This window comes from Lepisosteus platostomus, chromosome 4 (genome assembly GCF_059453375.1).
Source record: "Lepisosteus platostomus isolate fLepPlt1 chromosome 4, fLepPlt1.hap1, whole genome shotgun sequence".
Classification (NCBI taxonomy): Eukaryota; Metazoa; Chordata; class Actinopteri; order Semionotiformes; family Lepisosteidae; genus Lepisosteus; species Lepisosteus platostomus.
The window spans coordinates 29,913,407-29,936,319 of NC_142614.1; the positions used below are offsets into that span (position 1 = coordinate 29,913,407).

Consider the following 22,913-nt stretch of genomic DNA (forward strand, 5'->3'; position numbering starts at 1 on the left):
AAAATATGCCTGTGCATTTTTCCAGTACTTCAGTGTCTCTAAACTAAACCCCACTTCCGGATCAAAATAAAAGCAGGATCTGAAGGCAACCATAGATGAGTGTTGTTGAAACTGTCTAGGATGCTTCCTAACAGCTGAGAAGAGATTCTTTCACAAATACACTTTACAAAAAAGCAAGATGGAATTGAAGGCTTCTCTTTTGTATCTTTTCTAAATGTTTTGTATAAAATAAATAAGGCCATATTTATTTCATAAGTATATTTTAATATAAAAAACACTGGGTAATTCTGATTAATTTAGATAATTAAAAATGTATCTGATTGCAAAAGGTGGATCAATGATTTGATTTATTTCAGATTTTTATGTTACAAAGCTGTCATATTACCACTGTATTTATTGAAATAACTTGGAAGTCAGTGCTTTCCTGGTCAATTAAATATTCTACCTCAAATGTGTTAATATACAACTTGTAGCAACAGATAAAAGTAAAGGGGTAATGAAAAATACAGGCTCTATAATGTTGTACAAGGCTTCAAACTACCTATACAAGCAGCATAGAATGCTTCAGGTTGCCCTGCTGTTGCCCCTGTGTGTAAAACAAAAGTAAGCCTTAAGATTCAATGAAGGTCAGCTGTGAAGAATGGGTCATTCAGCTGCTTAAAGTTCCATTTACAAATGACAAAGCAACACGGGACTTGTACAAAGGTACAATGTCATGAAGAAACTGCATACTGTATGTTTGGTCAACATTCTTTTCTGCTTGATTAATTTCAATATCTTTTCAGAAAACGGGCAGAATTCTCCTCTGTAAGTGTTTTGTGACATTGTGAAGAAGTTCCTTAGAATCCCAGAAGATGGCTGTAATGATTTTGTCTGCTGAAGGCTGAATTCACAACATCCTGTGTGTTGGAGACTTCTCAGGAGTTAATCCTTGTTTTATTGCCAGATGTGCAGTAATGTGAGTGGATATGTGTCAAAATTTGTACGCATACCACTGGTACCGATCTAGATTACTGATATCTTTGAAAGCCCAGTTTGAAGAAACCTTTGAAGAGATTTTTAGTTGATCACAGAAACACTCAATGGAAAGTTCTGCTCCTGTCTCATTTACCTCATCATGTGGACAACTACCTGCTTTAGTTGTGCCCTACTGACTGCTTTTGTCAGGTACAGTATGTGCAATGCTGTCATTATAAACACACCATTCTTCCAATCAAGAAGAGAAACATGAAACATTTCTTTGTAGAAATTTCACCAGAGGCAAAGTGGTACATTGGCCCAGAGCCCATCCTGGTTTCTGGAGAATTAAGGGAACTAGAAAATGTAGCTTCCTCCAGGGCAGGCTCTGGTCCATTTCAGGGATTACACCCCAGCAATGCTTATCCCTACTCATTCAGCTTGGTGTAAGGGAGCAACAATGGTAAAGTATAGTACCTCTCTCAAGGGTAAAACAGCATTGTCTCCAGCAGAGGCTTGAACCCACAACCTGTCGTACTGTTTATGAGCCTAAAGGCTTATCAAATACTCTGTGCCATCCCTTGTTTTCATTGTAAAGTTGTGAAAAAATAAGATTTCAAATGAGCCCTGAACCAAGATGTTGATTAATTTAAATATTTATCTATGAATGTATTGATGTACGGTAGTAAAAATAAGCATCTCCTTAGGCTATCACTTTCATGTGTTAAATTTTAATGAGGTGAAAATGATAAATGCAGTCCATTTAGATTTATTATTATGCCCAGTACAAAGCCTCTAGCTGTTTTTTTATCTCCAATTAGACAAACAGCAGATTGAGAGTTTTTTTTTACATCCACATTTTCATACACAAGGACAATTTACATGTCTTTAAAAATCTAAACATTTGTTTAAGGATCCTTCATTTAATTGTGGAAAAAACTGGTGGATGTCAGTTTTTTTTAGAAAAACCTTTCTTAAAAACATATGTTTAGTGGTAAAAAAATGTAATGTTTATGTAAGATGCATCAACAACTACAGGAAGAAATCTTTATAAAAGCTTAAAGAAATACAGTAACTTGTACTTGGTTTGCATTATATATTTATTACAGCTTCAAAGTTGTTTCCTAAAATTTACCACAATTTTAGGAAAAATTTGGTAAATTTGGTAAATAAAGAAAACACAACGTTTCGGCTGTTTCAGGTGTGAAGAAGGCTCCACGGCCTTTTATTTGTTCCTTTGCAGCCTACGCATGCTGACACTGCAACCCACCTGAACTACTTTAAAGAAACTTGTCAATCACATTTCTGCATGAATGTTTAAAGAAAAAATAAGTCTAATTTAAAATGTTATTAAAAAGTGTTTGGATTGATCAAAGGGAAGAATGGACTGAACTCCACAAGACTGCATCTGTTACATGTTTTAAAGCAAGCATTGAAAGCAGATGTATTGCTTTCAACAGCAGCCATACATGTTGCTAGTCTGTTCATCATCCTTTATGATGACAAATATTAACCAGCATAAAGAATTCACCTGTTCAATGAAATGTCAGTGCACTTTCTACAAAGCAGCTTTTCTTATTTTCCCGATAACTTTGTCAGTTTGTTGCAGTTATAAGTGATATGCTTTTCTGAAGCATGGCTCTGTATATTAGTTCAGTATGTTTCTGTATGCCGCGACTTGGAAACTCAAGTTGCAATTACAACTCAATAAGTGTAAGCAAAAGTTTAAATACGCAAGTAGATGAGTAAAAGTCATCGGCTGATACTGGAGATTTATATACTATATACTATACTTAAGAGTTGCCATTCTTCGAATGTTAGACAGAGATCCTGAATACTTGATCATTAAATTTCCATGGCAATATTTTTAAAAGTAGTTTGATTATTGTAAGTGAAAACGCCTAACACTGTACAAAGAACGATACTTCCTGTAGTGTATAATGACAGTAAGGTACGTATGAGTTCAGTTTCCAAATTTAATGTAATGATTTCCCATCTCTTTTCAACTTCAGTAGGAACTGCAGTGATTTATTATGTAACCTAAAATATTTTCTCTTCTAGCTTTGTGGGTATGAAAAGGCTTCAACTGTGTAGGGAATTAGATTGTATTCCATTTTTAAAGAAAACTTGTATATCTACAGGCATTGGGTTTCAAAGGTAGTACTGTTCTTTTTTTTGCTATTCCAATACCGCATCTCAGAAGTTGAATACGTGCAGCCTGTTTTGTTAGAGCTCGGGAAATCTGACGCTAAAATCCTCACAAATTCTTTTTGAACCGTCAAGCTGTACTTCGACCACATAATTTGTATGTTCGCGACCATTTTACAGACAACAAGATTAATCTAAAAAATAGGCAATTTAGCACTTATTGACTTTGTTGCTTCTGGTTTACAATTTTTTTCTGTTACTGTTGATAATAGTACTCCAACGTTAAACTAAAAAAATATTTCAGTGTTTCCGGACATGTTGTCATAAGCTATTTCAGTACGGCTTCAAAACAGTGTACAAATAACTCGTTGATGGCACAGTGGCTACATTGAAATGCGCTCGTGTGCTTTGCTCTCTGCAGTGGTTTTATTTCTTCTTATGCTTTCAAAGCCGACGGGACAGCCCCAAAACAGCTGTATGTAAAATGCACGATACTGCGTAAAATTTCTACGGCGCATTCAGCTACTGCTGTTCCCCCCGGCTAGCCTGCATCGCGCTGGGAGGAATTTGGAAACTGAGTCTCTGCCTCCTCACCGCGCCTGCGCGTTCACAGGCTGGAGGCACAGACAATATGGCGTAGCGTGGAAGGGGGAACCCACTGTGTATTTTGGGAAGAAACAGAGGGAGACACAAAGAAAGAAGTTTCGGCAGGTTTTCTAAGAAGAAGAGCAATTAAATAATAAAGGAATGGGCGTCGAAAACTAAAAAAAAAAGTTTTATCGAGACGATTTTTTCGGAGGGAGCTTTTTGAACTACGGAGAAGGGTTTGATGTTGGTTCAGGTATGAAATGTTTTGTTTGCTACAACTGCAGTCTAACAAAAGTTGCAAAATACTTGGAAAACACCAGTGTTACTTTGGGAACGACTAATTAACGAGGTGTAATTTAGGTGGGGTGAAGGCAACTAACCCAATCAACTGATCATTTATTTTCCTAATGTTACCTTTTTAAAAAAGTTACCTGCTGTAGCTCCTGCTGCCCATCTACGGAAAGATAACATGTTGCGTTTATGTTGAAGTAGTTGGGTACTAGTACTACCACAGAGTAGCTTTCTGTACTGTTCCTGTACAGAAATCCTTTCGCTTGGTTAATTTTTGCTTGTTTGTGTTGGGAATTAAAAGTCCACTTAACGTAAGACTGTGGCGAGGTGATAAATATCAAGATTTGAGAACTCTTATGTGCTGGATCACTAACGCAATTTCAGAGCCAGTTGGATTAAGTAAAGATATACCTTCAAACTAGTCTAAAGAATGTCCCGTTGTGGGTCGTGAGAGGCGAATGTGACCAGGCAGAATACTTGCAGTAACAAAAGAGCGAAGCACAAAGGTCACTTATCTGTTGCAAATCACTGTGTTACCGGTGCTCAGACTGACACTGAATTTTAAACGCAACCATACATTTGTGAGTCTAGATTCTCGGAGTTTAAGTTTAAAGAAAGTTTTAGATTCTGTGATTCTAGTACTACGAAGATGCAGTCTCTGATAGTGACGCGTTGCCTGCGATCTTACTTACGAATAAATCTTTCAAAACAATTTAAAAAATCCAGTATCAAATAAGCGACCACTTCGAAGAGTGGTTTCGTGCGATGAAAAGATGGGGCCAGCCTTTTCCTTAGACGATAAAACACCGAGATCCCGTCTGTGGGACACCAGAGCAAGACATTAAAATTCCGCAACCTTTGTGTAAAGAAAATATTTTACAATGGAAATGACAAACATTCAAACGCAGTAATTTACGAATTTTGAATTGAACAAAACTAAAAAAGGGAGACGATATTTTATTTATTAGTTTTCCCGAAGTGTGTTCGTCGGTGTATGCCCATAAGTCAAGAATGTATACAATAGAATTATTTTCTCCAATGAGTGTTGCAGATCTTCGCGATTATATTTCTATTCCAAATTGTCTTAATTTTTTAGTTTTGTTACAATATCAATATTAACAGTAGCTAATGTCAACGAGCATCCAGTTTGCAATGTCTTAACTGGCTTCTGGCAGGAATTTTGTGTTCTGCATGGAAAGTATTGCGGTTTGTGTGAGGGGGAAAAACCGATGAGCAAAAGTTTTCACGAAATAGCATCTGTTATTAAAATTTTCATCACTATCATGAGGCGCCTCAAGTCTTTATAAGTGTAACTCGATTATTCCTTTATGTCATATTAAATCATTTTGAAGAAAAATCTGAATAAAATCTATGTTGACACTTATTTAGCATTAAACACTTAGATTGTGAAAAGACTGAGTCGTGTTTTACAATTGAAAATAAAATGCTGAAATGTTTTCTTTTAGGTCCATTTAAAATGGTTACTTTGTAAGTAAAGTGGAAAACATTTTAATTGACCAGAATAAGTCTTGAGAGAATAATCAATATATACATGATTTAACTATGCACAAAAAATGACTTCAGAAAAACATACAAGTATATACTGTATTTTGTGGGGATTTAAAAAAAATCATTACATACTTGTGCCTCAGCATAAATTAAACTATCACATTTTAATAATTTGTACAAATAGTTTTAGCTTTTTACTTGCATTTCCATATTCTACCGTGAGTTTGTGAGGTTTTTTAAGTGTTGTGTACTTTGTGGATTCTGATATCAGTTTGGTTAATGGCAGATCAATTCTCAGTCCTGATTTTGTAAGACCTCTATGTCTGCTGTTTTTTTACACTCATCAGTGTTGTGATTGTTCAGACTTGCTTTTATAAATTCCCTCTTAAACTTGCAAATTGTTAATTTTGATTAAACAGCTGTTAATAGGTGATCTGTTAATAATGAACAGACACAAGTGGACATGACACTTCATCAGGCATTTCCCGCTGACTCGGTTTTTCCTTCTGCTTGAACAGGAAATTGGTTAGATTTCAGATACTGTACCTGTCCTGAACCTCATTTATTAGTGTGGGGTTAATACCAATTCAGCTTTTCAAGATCTGAAAGCAAATAGAAAAAGGCTTCAAATAAATTGTTTTTTTTTTAAAGAATGTCTGATTGTAGAAAAAATGCCTATACAAGCAAGTAGATCATCTACTGACAGCAATTAGTACTTGTGATTAGGGGACCAGTTAGAAAAACCCCAGCAGAAGCTGATGTGCTCCAATATCAGGATTGAGAACCACTGGTTTAGGGGAATGAAAGTGTTTTTATATGTGTGTATAGAAACATCAAACTGCAGTACCTATTCAAACAGCAATTTGTTTTCAGTTTATATAGGAGTGGTCAGAATTAGTCTACGGAGGTCAGTCTTTTCAGGCTTTATGAGAAATGTGCTATATTCCAGATGTTTTGTAAATTACTGAGAAATAACACAATTTAGAAGATATTATGTGAACAATGTGAATATTGTAGAATATGATGATTCAGATGATTACAGTGATAGGATTAAGATCTCTCTTGTCTGGTTATATATTTTTTGCTTTATTCTCTTAATATGGTTCAAAACTCGAAATCTTCTCAAGTCTTTTAATATTCAAGCTTAAATGGACAAACTCAGAGGCGTGCTTGTACCGTAAGGACCAGTAATAGTTGAGCTCACTAACAAAAAGAAAGTGAAGCAAAGTGATGTGTTTTCTAATGTAGAGTAGCAGCACTGTCACTGCCCGAATACTCACTACTTGCTCAGTGTTGGCTAAAAAAACCTTGATTTCTAACTCCATAAACATCTTTGTGGAGAGTTGAAACTTGCAGTGGCTTTAGAAATTGAATCTTGTTTTTATCAAGAGTTGTCTTTATATTTACTTGCTTAGACATGTTTCATTGGCATTTCATACTTCAAAATTAGAATACTATTGGAAAAGCCTACTGTGTTTGATATTTCCTTTAAACAACATTGGTATGAAGTACCAAAGTGAATGTAGCGTGCCTTACATAACACTTTATTAAAGATATATCATCCTTCTTTCCTTAGTAATTTATATTTTGGCTTAATTGCAAGCGTGCAATAGTAATGAAGGGTTAGGGTTTTGGAAACTGAATATTAAAATGGGACTAAAGTGTAATTAAAGCATCAAATGTTTTAGGAAAGCTAATGATCTGTTGTGTACAGAGAACTTAGTTATTAAAAGTGGCTATCATTTATATGAAGGTGCTCTATAGAAACAGGCATGATGCAAGAGGCTTTGGCAAGGGCCTTTCTTGTAATACAAAGCAGTTGAGTTTGTGATTAATTCTGTGATTTGACCTCTAGTTATATATTTGTCCTTCATTAAAACAGAGAGATTTTAAGAGAGATCTACGTACTGAAATGAAAAACACTGACCGTCTTAGATATTTATACACTTCATTTTGCAGTAGTACAGTGTTTATTCAGGGTATGTCACTTACTCAGAATCTGATACTAAAATACTAAAAGCTTTCATGACCTTTTACACCTCTCTCTCTCTCTGTGTTTTAGACTCCTTTGATTGGATGGTTCAAACTTAAGATCATTCACTTGCTTTCAATAACCATGTATCCAATTCACGGTCACTGTACCCAGGAGCCATCCTAAGAAGCATTGGTCATACACCCTGGATGAAACACCAGTGCATTTCAGGGCACACACGCTCACACTTGGGCCAATTCAAAAAAGCCATTTAAACTAGTGGCACATCTTTGAAAGAAAACATGGGGAGAATTGAATTTTGACCACTGTGCCACCATGCCACCCCTACACAAGCTGCTCTAAGGTTCATTTCACAATGTTGTAGTACTTGTTCTGTTGTCATTTGGTCTTCATTTCATCGGGTCTCGTAAGATTTTATTTTAAATTTCACAATTTAAGAAGCAGGGCTTTATTGGGAATGATTTGAGTTATAGTCATTGCCCCTCATATTTAAACCTGTAAAGCCTGTTACATTTCATTGTAAGGATATTTTAAAGGGCTTTCATATCCATGGAAAACTACCATGTTGTTAAATGATTTCAAGGTCTCCTTTGTTTTAGACAGCATGTAGTGTAAGTTTTAGGGTCTTTGATTTGGATGAGGCTAATTACTAAATCCCCTTGTTCATGTTCTGCAGCATCAGTGAAATTTATACTTAGTCACTGCAGATTTGCCTTTCAGGAGAAATATTAACTATAATGCGGGGCATTTGACTGTGTGCCAATGTAAGAGCAGCAAATACAGAAGTGCTGCATAGCACAGTAACAGTGGCCACTGTGGGATCCTGTTTCATTTAAGTACTTTGTATTGTGGTTTAAATTAGTCAGCTGCTTGAAACAATTTATTGTATGGATGGTGCACTTGCAAATACTGGGTTGAAGTAGCAGCAATTGATTACATAAACTAGCAAGGGGGATTCTTCATTTGATTTCCTGTACACATTTAGGAATGTTTGACTGAGTAGCCTGTGTGTACAGTACTACAGTAAGAATCAGACACATTTCTCTCTCATTTTAAAATTTCTTCAGCCTCTTGTTCTTGACAGGTTTTTATTCAAATGTCAGGTTTAAATATGTTCAGTATGATTTTATATTTAAATGTAATATCTTAAGTGATTGTCAATTAGAAGGTAAACTTACTGCATAACAATATTACAATTAATATTACAAATTCAATTGAATTAAAATGTCTAAGTTTTATTTAATTTATAAGCTGCTTTGTACCTGGCCCTTTTTAAATGGTTTATTATCTGTTTATAATTGGTATTTTCGTCTAGGCCAGTGGTTCTCAAACGTTTTGGACCAAGTACCACCCCTAATCCAACCAAAGCATCCAAGTACCACCTACAAGTCATCATCTCATAGGAACCCCAGAAATTATCAATGATCAACATGAGCGCATGTGCACACACACTCACACATACATATAATAAATATTAAAATAATAAACTTTGTTTGATATATTAAAATGTGGCTTCTCAAAGTGTTTTACAGAAAAAAACAACAACACATAAAAATGAAAAGCACCATTTCAGTGAGAGGGGTGAGCCTGTTCAGTCGAGCAAAGCAGATGTGAATTAATTATTCGAGCCTTGATACAATTCACAACAGTCTAACAGATTTTAAATTGTCAGGCATTTTCTTGACAGCAAAGGTCTCGCGGTGGATGTTGCAATGAAACCATTAATTTCTGGAGCAACCTCTCTAATTCGTGCAACTACACCGATGTGTCGGCTTGTCATTGCTCTAGCATCGTCTGTACAAACTCCGACACATTTTATCCAGTCGATGCCATTCTCTTCGATAAATTCATTCAGAAGCTGAAATACGTGCTCTCCTGTAGTTCCTGTTGGTAGCGGCTTACGGAACAGAAAGTCCTCACGGGACGTACCCTCAAACTCATATCTAACGTAAACGAGCAAATTGGCCAAATCGACTACAGACTCATCTAATTGCAGTGAAAAACATCTGCTCATCTTAACGCGCTCTGTCAGCGTACTTTTGATATAATCCTTCATTTCAATAACTGTGTCTTTCAGGGGGGCAGCAGGTCGAGCTGTTCAGCAGCTTTTTCTCCACACATAATAGTGTGGGGCTTACCTGCTTTAGCAATCCGCAAGCTTGCATTTTTCCACGTTTCCGTTTTTATTTCAGTATTTATTTTAAGTATTTATTTCATGCGCATGGGAGAGAAACACAGAGACGCTCGGTGTAGTTTTCTCAAATTAACTTAGAACAGTTCTTAAATATTTTTCTGTTATTTTTCACGCTTTCCTGTGCTCACAAGATTACCAGCGTTCGTAGCACGTATTTCTATGCATTCCTGTGTTTACAACGTTGGGATTGTTCCAAAATCACGCACATTCTCCTTTCTCCCTGTTTGCTGGAGATACAGTAGCTTTTTTTAAATACAATTGGTCACTTGCGTCCGTAGCACGCATTCCTATAGAGTGGTATAGAATTATAGAGTATCTCTTGTGTCCACTGAAGTATTAGCGCGCACTGTATCGTAGTACGCAGGCTGCGTATTCGACACGTATAAAAATACAAAATATGAAAACCCGTCCCGATTTTTTTCAGCGCACACAACACAGTTCCAGGGTCATTTGGCATACCACCTGGCGGCACGCCACGTACCACTGCAGGTACGCGTACCACAGTTTGAGAACCACTGGTCTAGGCCAAACCTAAAGAGTCTGGGCAAGATTTGAACAGATTATACGATATGAGTATGTTTTTACCAACCTTGTCTTGGCTATGCTGTTTTAAAGGTAATTTTTATTATAGTTTCCTCCAGAAAAAGTGGGGCTAACGGTTATAGATTTACATTTTGTACAGTAGGCCTAGCTGATGAATATTATATCTTTTTATATGTTTTTTTTCTATTCACTGTTAAGATTATATTTGACAACTGGTGTATTCAGTCCTATTTGTCCTCCTTTTCTTTAGGGAAATTGTATTTGTTTCCAGACTGTGTAATTAACATTAAGATCTGTATTATGTAATATGTAAGAGACAACAATAATATACACTCAGGCTATTCACTGATTGCTGATAGCACAAAAATAGAAATCTTTTTGTAATGTACACATTTCTGCACTTAATCATATCCTTCATTATTAGTTTTAATATTTGGTGAAAGTGATAATCTCGAGGTGTTTCCCTATTCAGTTTGTAGATTTAATTTTCCAGTCTCTTCAATGCCAATGGATGCAGCCCAGTTTTCTCTCACTGAAGCATTGTAGAGAGTAGGTTCACCTGACAGTTACCATGGTAACCAAAGGCTAGCATTTTCCTTTCACAAGTTTTTATATTCAAGGTACATAAAACGAAAAAAATGGGAATGGAAAACATCTTTCATGTCTGTTTTACAAAAAGTAAAATTTAAATCCATTCACTTAAAACTCATTTTTCCTTGAATACAACACTAATCTCTGTTCTTAAAGTTGTAAAAATCAAGTCTTGTCTCTTGTTTGACACTTTTCTCATTAAATTACTTGACCCTGTTCTTTGAAAGACCATTTCTAAATGTTTTACTGAATAATTTCAATTTGGTTGTCTGAGAAATTGCTTTACCTAAGGAGCCTTTCAGAAAGACTGTTTTTTCCTGTTTAGATTCCATGTATTTACTCTTGAACAAGTTTCTAATTTTGTTGTTGTGTATATGCGGATATTCATGATTCATGAAGGGTCTCTCTTTAATCTTGTAAATCTTTCCTTAACTTATTTTCTCTTAAACACCAAATATGTCAAACGGAGATGAAAATAGTGCATTGCAAAAATCTTCTCAAAATGTCTTGTAGTCGTGCCTTTTTCAAATAGGACTTTATAGATTACGAATTATCTGCTCCAACTACTAAAGGTAATGCTGATAGCATGTAGCTGAGGTTTTTAAATAAGATTCTCAGTTGCATAAGTATTCAACCTCTTTGCTGGTTTTGACGGTCTCTGTGTGTGATCAAAGTGGTTTAACTTCAGATTGAATGCCCCTCTGTAAATTCCCTCAAATCCTGGATTTCAAGCCACCACACACCGTGATATGTTGGATCTAGCACGAAGACCAAGGAGCTTTTTAGTCAAGTCATGGATAAGGTGGTATAGAGGCACAACTCATGTGAAGGTTAATTAGCTCTTTGAGTACACTAAAGTGCATTATTCCACCTAATCACTAGATCAGGTTGCCCTTCTACACAGCGCAGTCAGACAGATGAAAAACTGGTTGGAGATGCCACTGTGAAGCCAAAAGTGACTGAATGATTTACAAAGTTTTGTGCATGAGATGGGAGTTACTGTTCATGTATCACCAATATGCTGGTCTGTATGGATGAGGGCAAGCAAGACTCCTTTACTGAAAGACTCATCCTTAATCTCTTGTAAGGTATATTGCAGACATGACAGAAGTTTTTATGGTCAGACAAGACAAGCATGAACATTTTTGTATAAATCCAAAGCATTATGTTTGGTACAAACTCAACACAGCACATCATCTAGTCAGTGCTATCCCAGCTGTTGAATATGGGGGTGGCAGTGTCGTGTTATGGAGATGCTTCTCATGACCAGGGACGGGGGAGCTTATCGGATGTGAGGGGAAAATGGATGATGTTAAGTAAAAGGTTTTCCTTTAGGATTTGCCTATAGTCACCCAGAAATCTAAAACTGGTTTATAAATTCACATTTTAGCAGCATGAGAACTTGAACAAAGCCCAAGCCATACTGAAGTGGTCTGACAAGAAAAGTATGAATGTCTCTGAGTGGTCAGTCAAAGTTCTGATTTGAGTAGATTTATGGTGAGGCTTGGAGACTGGAAAACCGGAGATTCATACATATCATTTGTTAACTTATCTTCTTTGCAGGCTTTGCTAACATTTATGCTTTTCACATATAAAAGAATTCAGTTGGATCATGACACTTGAAAATCATAAATACTTGCATTTCATCAAAATGTGATCTTATTGGCAGGGGTGGATGCTTTGTTAGGTTCTGTAGCCATCTAATAGAAAACTAAATGGAGGACTCCGAGAATGCCGCTGACATCAACATAGTATATCATAAGTGTTTTTAATCATAAGAATGTTAAATGATTTATGAACCTTCCTGATTGGTATTGAAGTATTGGTATTGAAACATTTTGTTCCTGGAGGCAGTTCAGTGCTCAGGTATTTTCTTGGTTCTGATTTCATAGTAATACCCTCAGGATATAAGTACTGCTCTTCGAACTGGGTGAAACTGTTTGAAAGGCCGGACACATCAGTCTCTCGAGTCACACGAGTGACTGCCCTACACATTTTAATATTAAATTAAATGTAGACATTTGAGTTTTTATTTTCTCCTGTATATTGGAAATAAGTATTGAATTAAAATCTTAGTATTATTATAGAAAGGGTTGTCTTGGGGTGAAAATATTATTTTTTCTTTCTGACAGTCCACTGCATAATCCTTGAAGACCCCCTTAGCTCTCTGTAATCTTGGGGTGCTTACGTTTCTGTTCAAAATCTTTTATGTTAAAAGTTTCACGATAAGGTCCAGCAAGTCTACAAATTTCTGTAAACAAGATCACAAAAGAAATCACAATGTTACATAGGATAAAAGTATGCAAGTCTCCTTTACTGAGGTTGTAAGAAAGAGTGACATTTCTCTCCAAGGATAGTGCCAGATATAATTTGTGTAACTTCTGCAATTTGTAATTTATTGCATCTAAATATAAGGAAATAACAATGTTTTTAATTGAATACACCATCTTGTAATTCTGTTAGTAGCCTGCATTATTCCTGATTGTTTTGGTGGCATTCAAGATATTTGTATGTCTTATTGACAGCATTTACATTTTAAAATCTGAAGTTCATTATTAAATTCATTCTTGTGTAAAGATTTACACTAATAAGTAGATTTCAAATTGTAATTGTGAAACAGCTACAATATACTTACAGTTTAGTATTTGGCCTTCTTTTCTAATGCTGGCTGAATAGTTTTCCCTATCAGTTCTGTCCAGGACATTTTCAGGAAATGGCAATAAAACCATTAATGCCACATTAATTTCAACTGTTAATCCCTAATCCCAGTGCCATCTTCTTAAAGCTCCCCTTTAAAATGTAGTACCATTCCTGCAAAGATTAAACTGTATTTATAGTCCCTCTTACATTAATTACTAGTTCATTTTGATATTCTCTTTTTTTGTTTAATTTAGTTTCATTCTCTGCAGAACTGATGGTATTTTTCTTCTTGTATTTCATGTGGCTGACTGCTGGATGACACCTGAACATAAAGTTAATATTAGAAAATAGAAATGCTGTTTTTTAAAGTATTTTAAATGTAGAGCTCGGACAATGTCAGGTTCATAAGGAATGATCGAATAATAGTTTGCCACCCTTGATGGATATCACAGAAATATTTTATGATATAAATGAAAAGGTGTTGGTTGATAAGCACACAAAGCAAGTGGTGAAGCTGATGATGCAGTTGTATATACTTTCTTTTGAAGTCTACTTGGTCTTGAATCAAAAATGAGTTTTTATTAAGAATAACATATGGACAGATAATACAAATGAGTTTCATAAGTTTTTCTAATTAAGCTGCAGCAAGTTGCCACAAAATGAAAGTGCATGGAAGCAATCTCTTGATGGATAAGCAAACCGCGTTTGATGAATAGTGAAATGGTTCTTTAATAAATCAATGGGAAATAAGCAAAACGATGAACATTAGGGAGGTGAGTAGAGAAGATAGTATGTATAATCCATCAATGCATTCCTCTGTTTGACGCAAGAATCCATGTTTGAACTGTAGCAATACTTCTCTATTGGTGTATACACAGAAGACAGTGTTGATACTATTAAAGTGCTTCCCTCAATAGCTTTTTACCTTGCAAATGTTTTGAGAGCAGGAGTTGAAAAAGAAGCATAAATTTAACTGTATACAAGTCCAACATGTACAGTATTGAAGTACTTAGTGTATTTTTAGTAAAACTTTGTTTTTAGATGACTAAGGCAGATGGTTAAACATATAATAGACGGTGTTTACCTTGATTGTTTTTTTTTAAGTTAGCATTTCTGTTTACCACATGTGTTGCCATATTGTACCAGTAAGTCTAATTATACTGAATAGTTTGGTTGACACATCTCACAGACTTAAGAAAACAGTACATTTTTAAAATGGCCTAGGTCAGATTAACCTTATAGAATTACTATAATTTGAACTCTAAAAGAATATGAATAGCCTGTGCTAAAAATGTTTTGAGATTGAGTATGAGAGAGAATTACAGATGCTAATTTCAGGAAAAAAACATTTGTACAGATTTTCAGAAAGTCACCGAAGACGACAAAGCACCTGTGTTCAGCAAGGGTCTAGATGGAGCAGCATGGATGTAATTTCATACATTACACTGTATCTGGCACTTCCTGCCTTCACATCTCAGTCCAAATGAAAGTGATACTTACTGTGATACTCGGAGAGCAAACTTTTCTGGGTTATTAATCAGATTGTGATAAGGAATGAAAAAAAAGCCTTTGATAGTACTGAGAATACAAATGATGCTAGGACAGAATGTATAGTGGTGAACTGCTGCTTCTTGCATTACCTACTGTATAGTTCTAGACATTTTTAAAGAAATATACAATTTGTTTAATTAAAAAAAAAAATTATGATTGGAGGCAATTTGGCCTATGTAGTTTGTTGTTGTCAAGGGATTTGACATTTCCAGACATTTTGTGAATGTAGCCTGGGTATTAGCTTTTGAGAAATACTGGGTCCTTTTCTGTTTGAAATGTGCTTTTCCATAGCTTCTACTTGGGTCTTGGGTCTGGTTGTTGTTTCACTGTTGATATTAGTGTCCATTGGATTGTCTGTGACTTTGTGACTTGAATTTTGTGCCTCATAATGTACTCTGTTCAAGACTGAAAAGATTCAGCCAGTGTAGAATATAGTCTTGGAATGTACCCCTATGATTACATTTTTAATAGGTAGCTTCTTTGGGCTCAGTGTCTCCTGTCTTATGTTTGTAGTTTTCAGTTACCTGCATGTAAAACTTTGCACTTACCTACGTTTAAATATCACCCATGAGTTTGCCCAGTAATTATGTAAATATCAGATCTCTAAAGCTTGAGGCTGATTGTTGTAGACCAGTGGTTCCCAAAATGTGGTATGCATCCCAGGAGTGGTACGCGGAGCGCCGCCAGCTGGTACCCCATATGACCCTGGAACTTTGTTGTGTGCGCTGAAAAATCGGGACGGGTTTTCATATTTTCTATTTTAATACGTGTCGAATGCGCATCCTACGTACTACGATACTGCGCGTGCTAATACTTGAGTGGACACAGTGCTACAATGTAATTCTATACCACTATAGGAGTTCATGCTACGAACGTAAGTGACCAATTGTATTTAAAAAAAGCTATCTCCAGCAAATAGGGAGGTAGGAGAATGTGCGTGATTTTGGAACAATGCCAATGTTGTAAGCACAGGAATGCATAGAAATGTGTGCTACGATCGCTGGTTATCTTGTGAGCACAGGAAAGCGTGATAGATAACAGACAAATATTTAAGAACTGTTCTAGGTTAATTTGAGAAAAATACACGAGCGGCTCTGTGTTTCGCTCCCATGTACATTAAATAAAAACTTCTTTTAACTTCTGAGGCAGACTCCTGAAACGGGGAAAATTGCAAGCTTGCAGATTGCTAAAGCAGGTAAGCCCCACACTATTTTTGAAGAACCTTATTTACCGTTGGCAAAAGAGCTGACACGTATTGTGTGGAGAAAAAGCTGATAAAACAGCTGCTAAACAGGGGACCTGCTGCCCCCTCTGAAAGACACAGTCACTCATAGAATTATTGATATGGCGGATGATGTCAAAAGTACGCTGATAGAGCGCGTTAAGATGAGCAGATGCTTTTCACTGCAATTAGATGATGTAGTCGATTTGGCCAATTTGATTGTTTACGTTAGATATGAGTTTGTGGGTACCTCTCATGAGGACTTTCTGTTCTGTAAGCTGCTACCAACAGGAACTACAGGAGAGCACATATTTCAGCTTCTGAATGAATGTATCGAAGAGAATGGCATCGACTGGATAAAATGTGTTGGGGTTTGTACGGACGGTGCTAGAGCGATGACAAGCCGACACAGCAGTGTAGTTGCACGAATTAGAGAGGTTGCTCCAGAAATGAATGGACACATTGCAACATCCATCGCTAGGCCTTGGCCATCAAGAAAATGCCTGATGATTTAAAATCTGTTAGACTCTGTTATGAATTGTATCAAGGCCTCGAAAAATTAATTCACATCTGCTTTGCTTGACTAAACAGGCTCACTCCTCTCACTGAAATGGTGCTTTTTTATTGTTTATTTTTATTTGTTGTTGTTTCTGTTTTTTTTCTGTAAAGCGCTTTGAGAAGCCACCTTTAAAGGTGCTATATCAAATAAAATGTATTATTATCATATTTATTATATGTGTATGTGAGTGTGCGCGCTCATGTTGGTCATTGAGAATTTCTGGGGTTCCTATGAGAAGATGACTTGTAGGTGGTACTTGGATGCTCTGGTTTGATCAGGGGTGGTACTTGGTCCAGATAGTTTGAGAACCACTGTCTTAGACTAAGCTTTGTTCATCTCTTGCATATTAAAAAACCTCAGAACCAATTAAGATAAGGTTTTGATCAAAAGGAGAAAAAACCTTTCAACAACCTTAGTCTGCTTGTCCTTTTGAGGATCACAGTGATAAACTTCATATAAAGTACAAAATAATGCAGCTCTAAAGCAGTTGTTTTCAAACTTTGCAGTGCTTTCAAATTTCATAAAAAGTGGTTCAGGAATAATTTCAATGACCATATCCCTTAGATTTGTAGCTGCTATTTCTAGAAATATGTAAAACATGTATTCATAGAAATAGTAAAAAAATGTGGTAGAGCCTGAACAATAAGTATGCATATCTGAATAACAATTTAGAAAACTTAGTTATTCTGCTGTGCACATTGCTGTGTACTGATAAAAGGAATCCAGACCAAATGATAGTGTCACACAAGGAAAGAACTTTGTAATAAAAAGAATAACTGTGACTTCTTAGAAGGTGGAAACCAAAAAGAAATATGCTGGGTATACAGTGTAGGAATTATGCCTTGCAGGGAGTGAAATTCTGTAGGGTTGTAAGGATTCTTCCTCCTGTACTTTTAAAACTAAATCACTTTGAAAGACTGTATAGCCCAGCAGTTTCATACTAGACAGGTCACCTGGGACAGATTAACTTTGGGACAATTGGGATCGTACGTCCACTTAAATGGCGACTTGACCTACATCTTCAATAAATCTATTCAACTTCTTGAACCACTGCACTGATTAAACCTTGTTTTGGGAGACATCACTAGCCAAAGCTCTGTGAAAAGTTTACACTTGAAATATTTCTATGATCATTTGATGGTGATCTGAATAACAGATCATAATCAGATGCACACTGTTCAAAACTGTTAAACTAATTTCAAATGAACTGCTTACCATTCTAGTGAATATGCCATTCGCACCTGATGTGCTGCCCTTAGTATGTATGCCAAGAAGGCTACAGTACCACCATCGCACATCTCTCTTGGCACTTATACATTAACTGAATTTGGTAGATTTCATGAACACCCAAGGCTCCGTCTGCCTTGCACCTCTCAAGTTACTGTGGTAATGTTCCTGTCCACAGCAGGCCATCAACGGCTTAGTGAAATGTGGTCCCTTGTGCAAACTGTTCCTGTTCAAGGAATATTTGGCCAGTAAACTCCAAACATGTTGGGTATATTTCTAGTGACAATGCAGTTGGTATATGAACCGCTGTAGCTATCTTCTGTTTTATGAATTCAAACTGCAATTGTCTTGGGACATTATGGACTACAACAATATTTGACAGGTTTCAACCCTCCTAAAACTCCTCCTCCTCCTAAAACTGCATCTCACCGGTTGAAGAGGTAATGCATGTCCACACTGGGTGGTTATGTACTTGGGGATGTGTCCCTCAGTTAGCTGTTGCTCTTCAAAAAGTGTTTGCTTTGTGAACATCAAAGTTGATGGGTATAAGTCTAGTTTCCCTTTAGTTCACTTGCACTTCACTCAGGTGAGTGAGAAGTAACATGGAAGCCTTCAAAACTGCTTAGTTTTTAAATTTACTGATGCGTTTGATGATGCTGTGTAAGTGTAAGACCATTAGTGGTGTGAACCTCTTTATTCCTTTTTGCCAAGAAGTGCACATTTCAAATTCCATCTCAAAGGTGAAGAAAACAATCTCAGGAGAGAATGTACAATTTTATTGTGTTTAGATTTCAAAAATCAGGAAATCTTTATTTACACATTCCTGCATTTTGAAAGTAGTCCAGTCCCAGATCCGTGTGAATGTCCTGTTTTTTCCCCCCATTTAAATCTTGGTTTAAAACCTCTCGGAAACAGACTGGCTTTGAAAGAAAAAAAATCTGAAAAGGAGTGCCTGCTGAAAGTATGTCACAACTTCTAAATGTCTGTGTCATGTTGCCAGGAACTTAAGCCCTGGACTGGTTCCATTAAACATTTTCCCACAAAGTGTGTGAGAAATTGCAGCAAAAGACAGCATTGGCAAGTGTTGCACTCAGACAAGGGTTTCTACATCCTCTGTCTGTTTAAAGAACCTTATTTGCATTTAAAAAGTAGAAATTGAACATGTTTTTTGTGAATACAGGCAAAGCTATTCACATTTTGTAAATGGCACCTAGTTCCGGAAAAGTAATGTCTCTTACAGAAGATTTGTACTACATTTTAACATAGGTTTGAGTTGACTGAGTTCCTAACTAGTTATAAAGATTGAAATGGTTTATTTATGGAAGAAAATGTGAAAACCAGTTAACTAGCTAAATGTACATTTAAACTGTGTTGACTTCAGTTCACATGGTAAATGTTAAATACACACTTGAGTACAAAAACTTGCACTTGTTTTTGAAAATGGGACAAATGTAGACTCTGGGCCGGCTTACACGCAACATCTCCACTATCATCTAAAGCAGGGGTGGGGAACGTGGGACAAAATCATTTGGTCTGGCCCTGCCAAGGCAACCGCAGGGGTAGAGCCTGGCGATAATTCGATAACGCTAATTATCGCGATATAATGTTCCTCGATATAACAAAAGTTCGATAAATGTTCGTGCTTTACGAACTAAATACTGCGCGAGTGCGCGTGCGTGTTACAGACCGGGCAGCTAACAGATTTGTTTAATGTCTCTGCTGTTTGGCAAGTGTTGTGTTCTTAAAATAGAGTTGTTTAATTCACCAATGCCAGGCAGGCTGGGAGTATACACGTTGCGAAAGTGTTAACACAGTGTTTTACGAACTGCGGGATGAAGTCAAGCAGTTCATGGAGGTGAAAACCTGTCAGGGAACTCAGTGATAACAAGTGGCTGTTTGATCGACTGCGCTCCAGACTGACCGACGCAAACCTGGAAAAGCAGTTGCGAGTAGCAACATCATCAATGCTAGCTAACATCACACGCCTCGCCAAAGAGTGCCAGTTCCAGCCATCACATTAGGGGTGAGTTAATTAAATGTTTGACCAAATATAGCAGGCTAATTTTTTAATTGATAATTTTGTATGGCCCGCGAATGATGTTGTAAATATCCAAATGGCCCTTGGCAGAAAAAAGGTTCCCCACCCCTGATCTAAAGGCTGAACTTCACTTTATGAAGAAGTAATGCTCATGGCTTCCTCTTTGGGTTGTGTGCCTGCTGACAATTAATGTGTGCCAATTAATATTAAAGTTTTTAACTTTTGGTTTAGAAAGCCAAACTTACACGTGTTTTCCTCTTTTGCTCCGCAATACAATTACATTTTGCAACCCAATATGCTGCAAAACAAATAAAAATAAACTACAGAAAATATGGTGGGGGATTTTTCAAAATGTCACCTTTGATCTTTATTGAAATGTTACTTTTTTTCCAAAATTTATTAAACATTCAGACAGTTTAGTATAAAACTATTACTATTGAATGCTATTTATTATTTCTTTTTTCTGGCTTGGTAGTAATCAGAATTGATTGGAATTTTCTTTTCAGAAGTAGGTACCTGCGGAGCTGACACATCTGGTTGTGGGCAGTTACTAGGTGGGATGCAGAACCCAGGTTTAATCTGAGAGATCTGATCAGATATTTATATATACCACCTGCAGTGATACTAGGAATGTCCCCAGGCTTTTAATGTTTTTTTTTCTATTCACATGAGGCCTTTGTTTGAAAAATGGCCCGCCTTTGTTATGCGAAACGTGACTGATTCAGGAAACAGTTGGACTTCCCAGTCGATGGCTAGGAACGGGGGGTGTCCGGCAGTGCTTGGGGAATTGAGGGTTTATTTCACCAGCCAGGAGCTACAATGACTTCTGTTTAGTAGCGGGGAGGTGGAATTGAAGGGGGGGGGGTAGAGGGTTGTTTTGTTTTTTTGTACTGCTGTCACATCCGAGCCCTGGTGACAGCTGGCATGACCTTCGAGCTGCTGGGACCCATTGGCCCCATGCCAGTCATCTGCCGGAGCAAGCAGGCCTACCACTCCCAGACGGGGATTTAATTGACTATGGGAAGCAGCTGTGTAATCTGCTGGAAACAGGCCAGTGCATGTCATCCAGTACTGTAGCAGATTGCCTAGCAGCTGATTGGCTCAGTGTGGGGACATGTGACTGGAATGGCAGTATGTGCTTGTGCTGTAACACAGGGAAAGGAGATGGAATGGAGGCTGACAGTGGTACCGAAATGGGGTAGGTCTTTTTAAAGAATTATCCCTTAACACGGACAGTTTGAATGATCTCCAGCTTTAGCTTGTGAATAACGGATATTTATCTGATATCCCAACCCATATGTCTAAAAGCCTTTTGTTTTCCTGGTTGCTGAATGTGCAAAGGGGAGGGTGTGTGAATGGGGGTGTGTATGGCTTGTATCTCCGTTCTTTTTATTCAGTGGCAGGCAGGGCTGGAGAAAAAGGATGCATTGTGCTTGCAAGAAGAACATACTGATGTGCAACAAAAAAAAAGGAATCTGTTTACAATAGTCAAGATTAGACTGAAAATAAAGCTTACATTTAGGATGAGAAGGCAAATGGCTTGTCTGTCGGTATCTGGAAAAGGATATCCTGAACAAAGCAGATGTGTGATGGTGTATTTCTGTTTTTCTGTTGAACCCATTAAGAATATGTGGTAGATATTTGACTCTTTGTAAAAATAGTCTTAATCCTGGGGAAATTGTGGTGTGGACATTATTTATTGGCTGAGCACAGATTAATTTGAGTGAATGGTTGCCTGCTGTGTCTTTGTATTGTCAGATCGGCATGCTTCATTTGAGGCTTACTGCAGGGATTTTGTTCTCCGATAGCTGCAGAGGAACAAGTCTGTGCTGCACTGCTGGCTACTAAAATTGATTTCAAAGACAAGGTTCGGTGTGACAAGATGGAATCCTCTGATCTGTGGACAGGAGAATTATTTGAGATCTGGGAATGTGAGAATGGAAGAAATTGTTTAAAACTGGGCAACGGCAGTTTAAGTAAATTTGTGTTGTTTTATATTAATAAGAAATGGGTTTTGCGGAAATTGTGCCCATACCGGTGATTTCCACTGAATGCTTTGGGGAGATGTTAATACATTATTTATGAAGTAGTCCTTTCTCTCTCGCTCCCCCCTTTTCTGTCTTTCTCTCTCCCAATCCCTTTGTTACTATAAGTGAGGACCTTTTTCATTAGACTTGATGATACAAAGAAATGTGTATGATATAGTGTTAAATAATTTCCATGTTACAAACTGAGTGCCTCTGTAGCTTATAATATCAAGATTATAAGATTATGCAGCAGCTTGTCCTTTGCTACAGCAGACATTTTTGGCTCAATAGCTGAGGCTAAAGCATATACATCTGTTTTCTTTTTATTCCAGCCTTCTAATGCAAGATTCTTTTCACCTGTTTTACCCCTTATAGAAATACAATGTGTAATAACCTGGATATTACTCCAATATGTGTGAGAGACTTGTCAAAAAATGATCCATGTTCGTTCTGTTCAGGTTTTTATTGGTCTTGGGAGACCTACAAGAAGGCATTTCTGTTGAAGACAGTTCTGTTGCTTTTTTGTTTGGTATTGTAGGCCTAACACGACAGATTTTACTTAAAATATTTATATTTATATCATGGCAGTGCCTGCAGCACCAAGGCAATGAATTGTTTCTGTGTTGCCATTATTTTTTGTGATGAAAGCTAAAGCAGTCTTTATTCATATTTTTTAAACAGCTTGTATCTTCATTATACTTTTTGTTGGTGCAGTAATTTTGCAGTTGAATAAATCACAGGCCTATTTTTAACCTCAAGATATCATCATCCTTGGTGAGTGTCCACTCTAAATGAAATGAGTCACTCTTTGGGTCCTTGTATGCTTCTATTAAAT

The 22,913-nt window shown here is 36.9% G+C and overlaps 1 protein-coding gene across 4 annotated transcripts in view; it reads left to right on the plus strand.

Moving 5' to 3' along the window:
- Positions 1–3,707: 3,707 nt before the first annotated feature.
- apc (APC regulator of WNT signaling pathway) overlaps positions 3,708–22,913 on the plus strand; it is a 76,730-nt gene continuing 57,524 nt past the window's right edge. For 3 of the 4 annotated variants that reach the window (XM_088629368.1, XM_088629371.1, XM_088629370.1), the window contains exon 1: positions 3,708–3,946. The gene's annotated coding sequence lies outside the window, so the exon portion shown is untranslated. Of the gene's footprint in view, positions 3,947–21,127; positions 21,250–22,913 lie in introns of those variants that run through there. The other variant, XM_088629369.1, reaches the window with a different exon arrangement.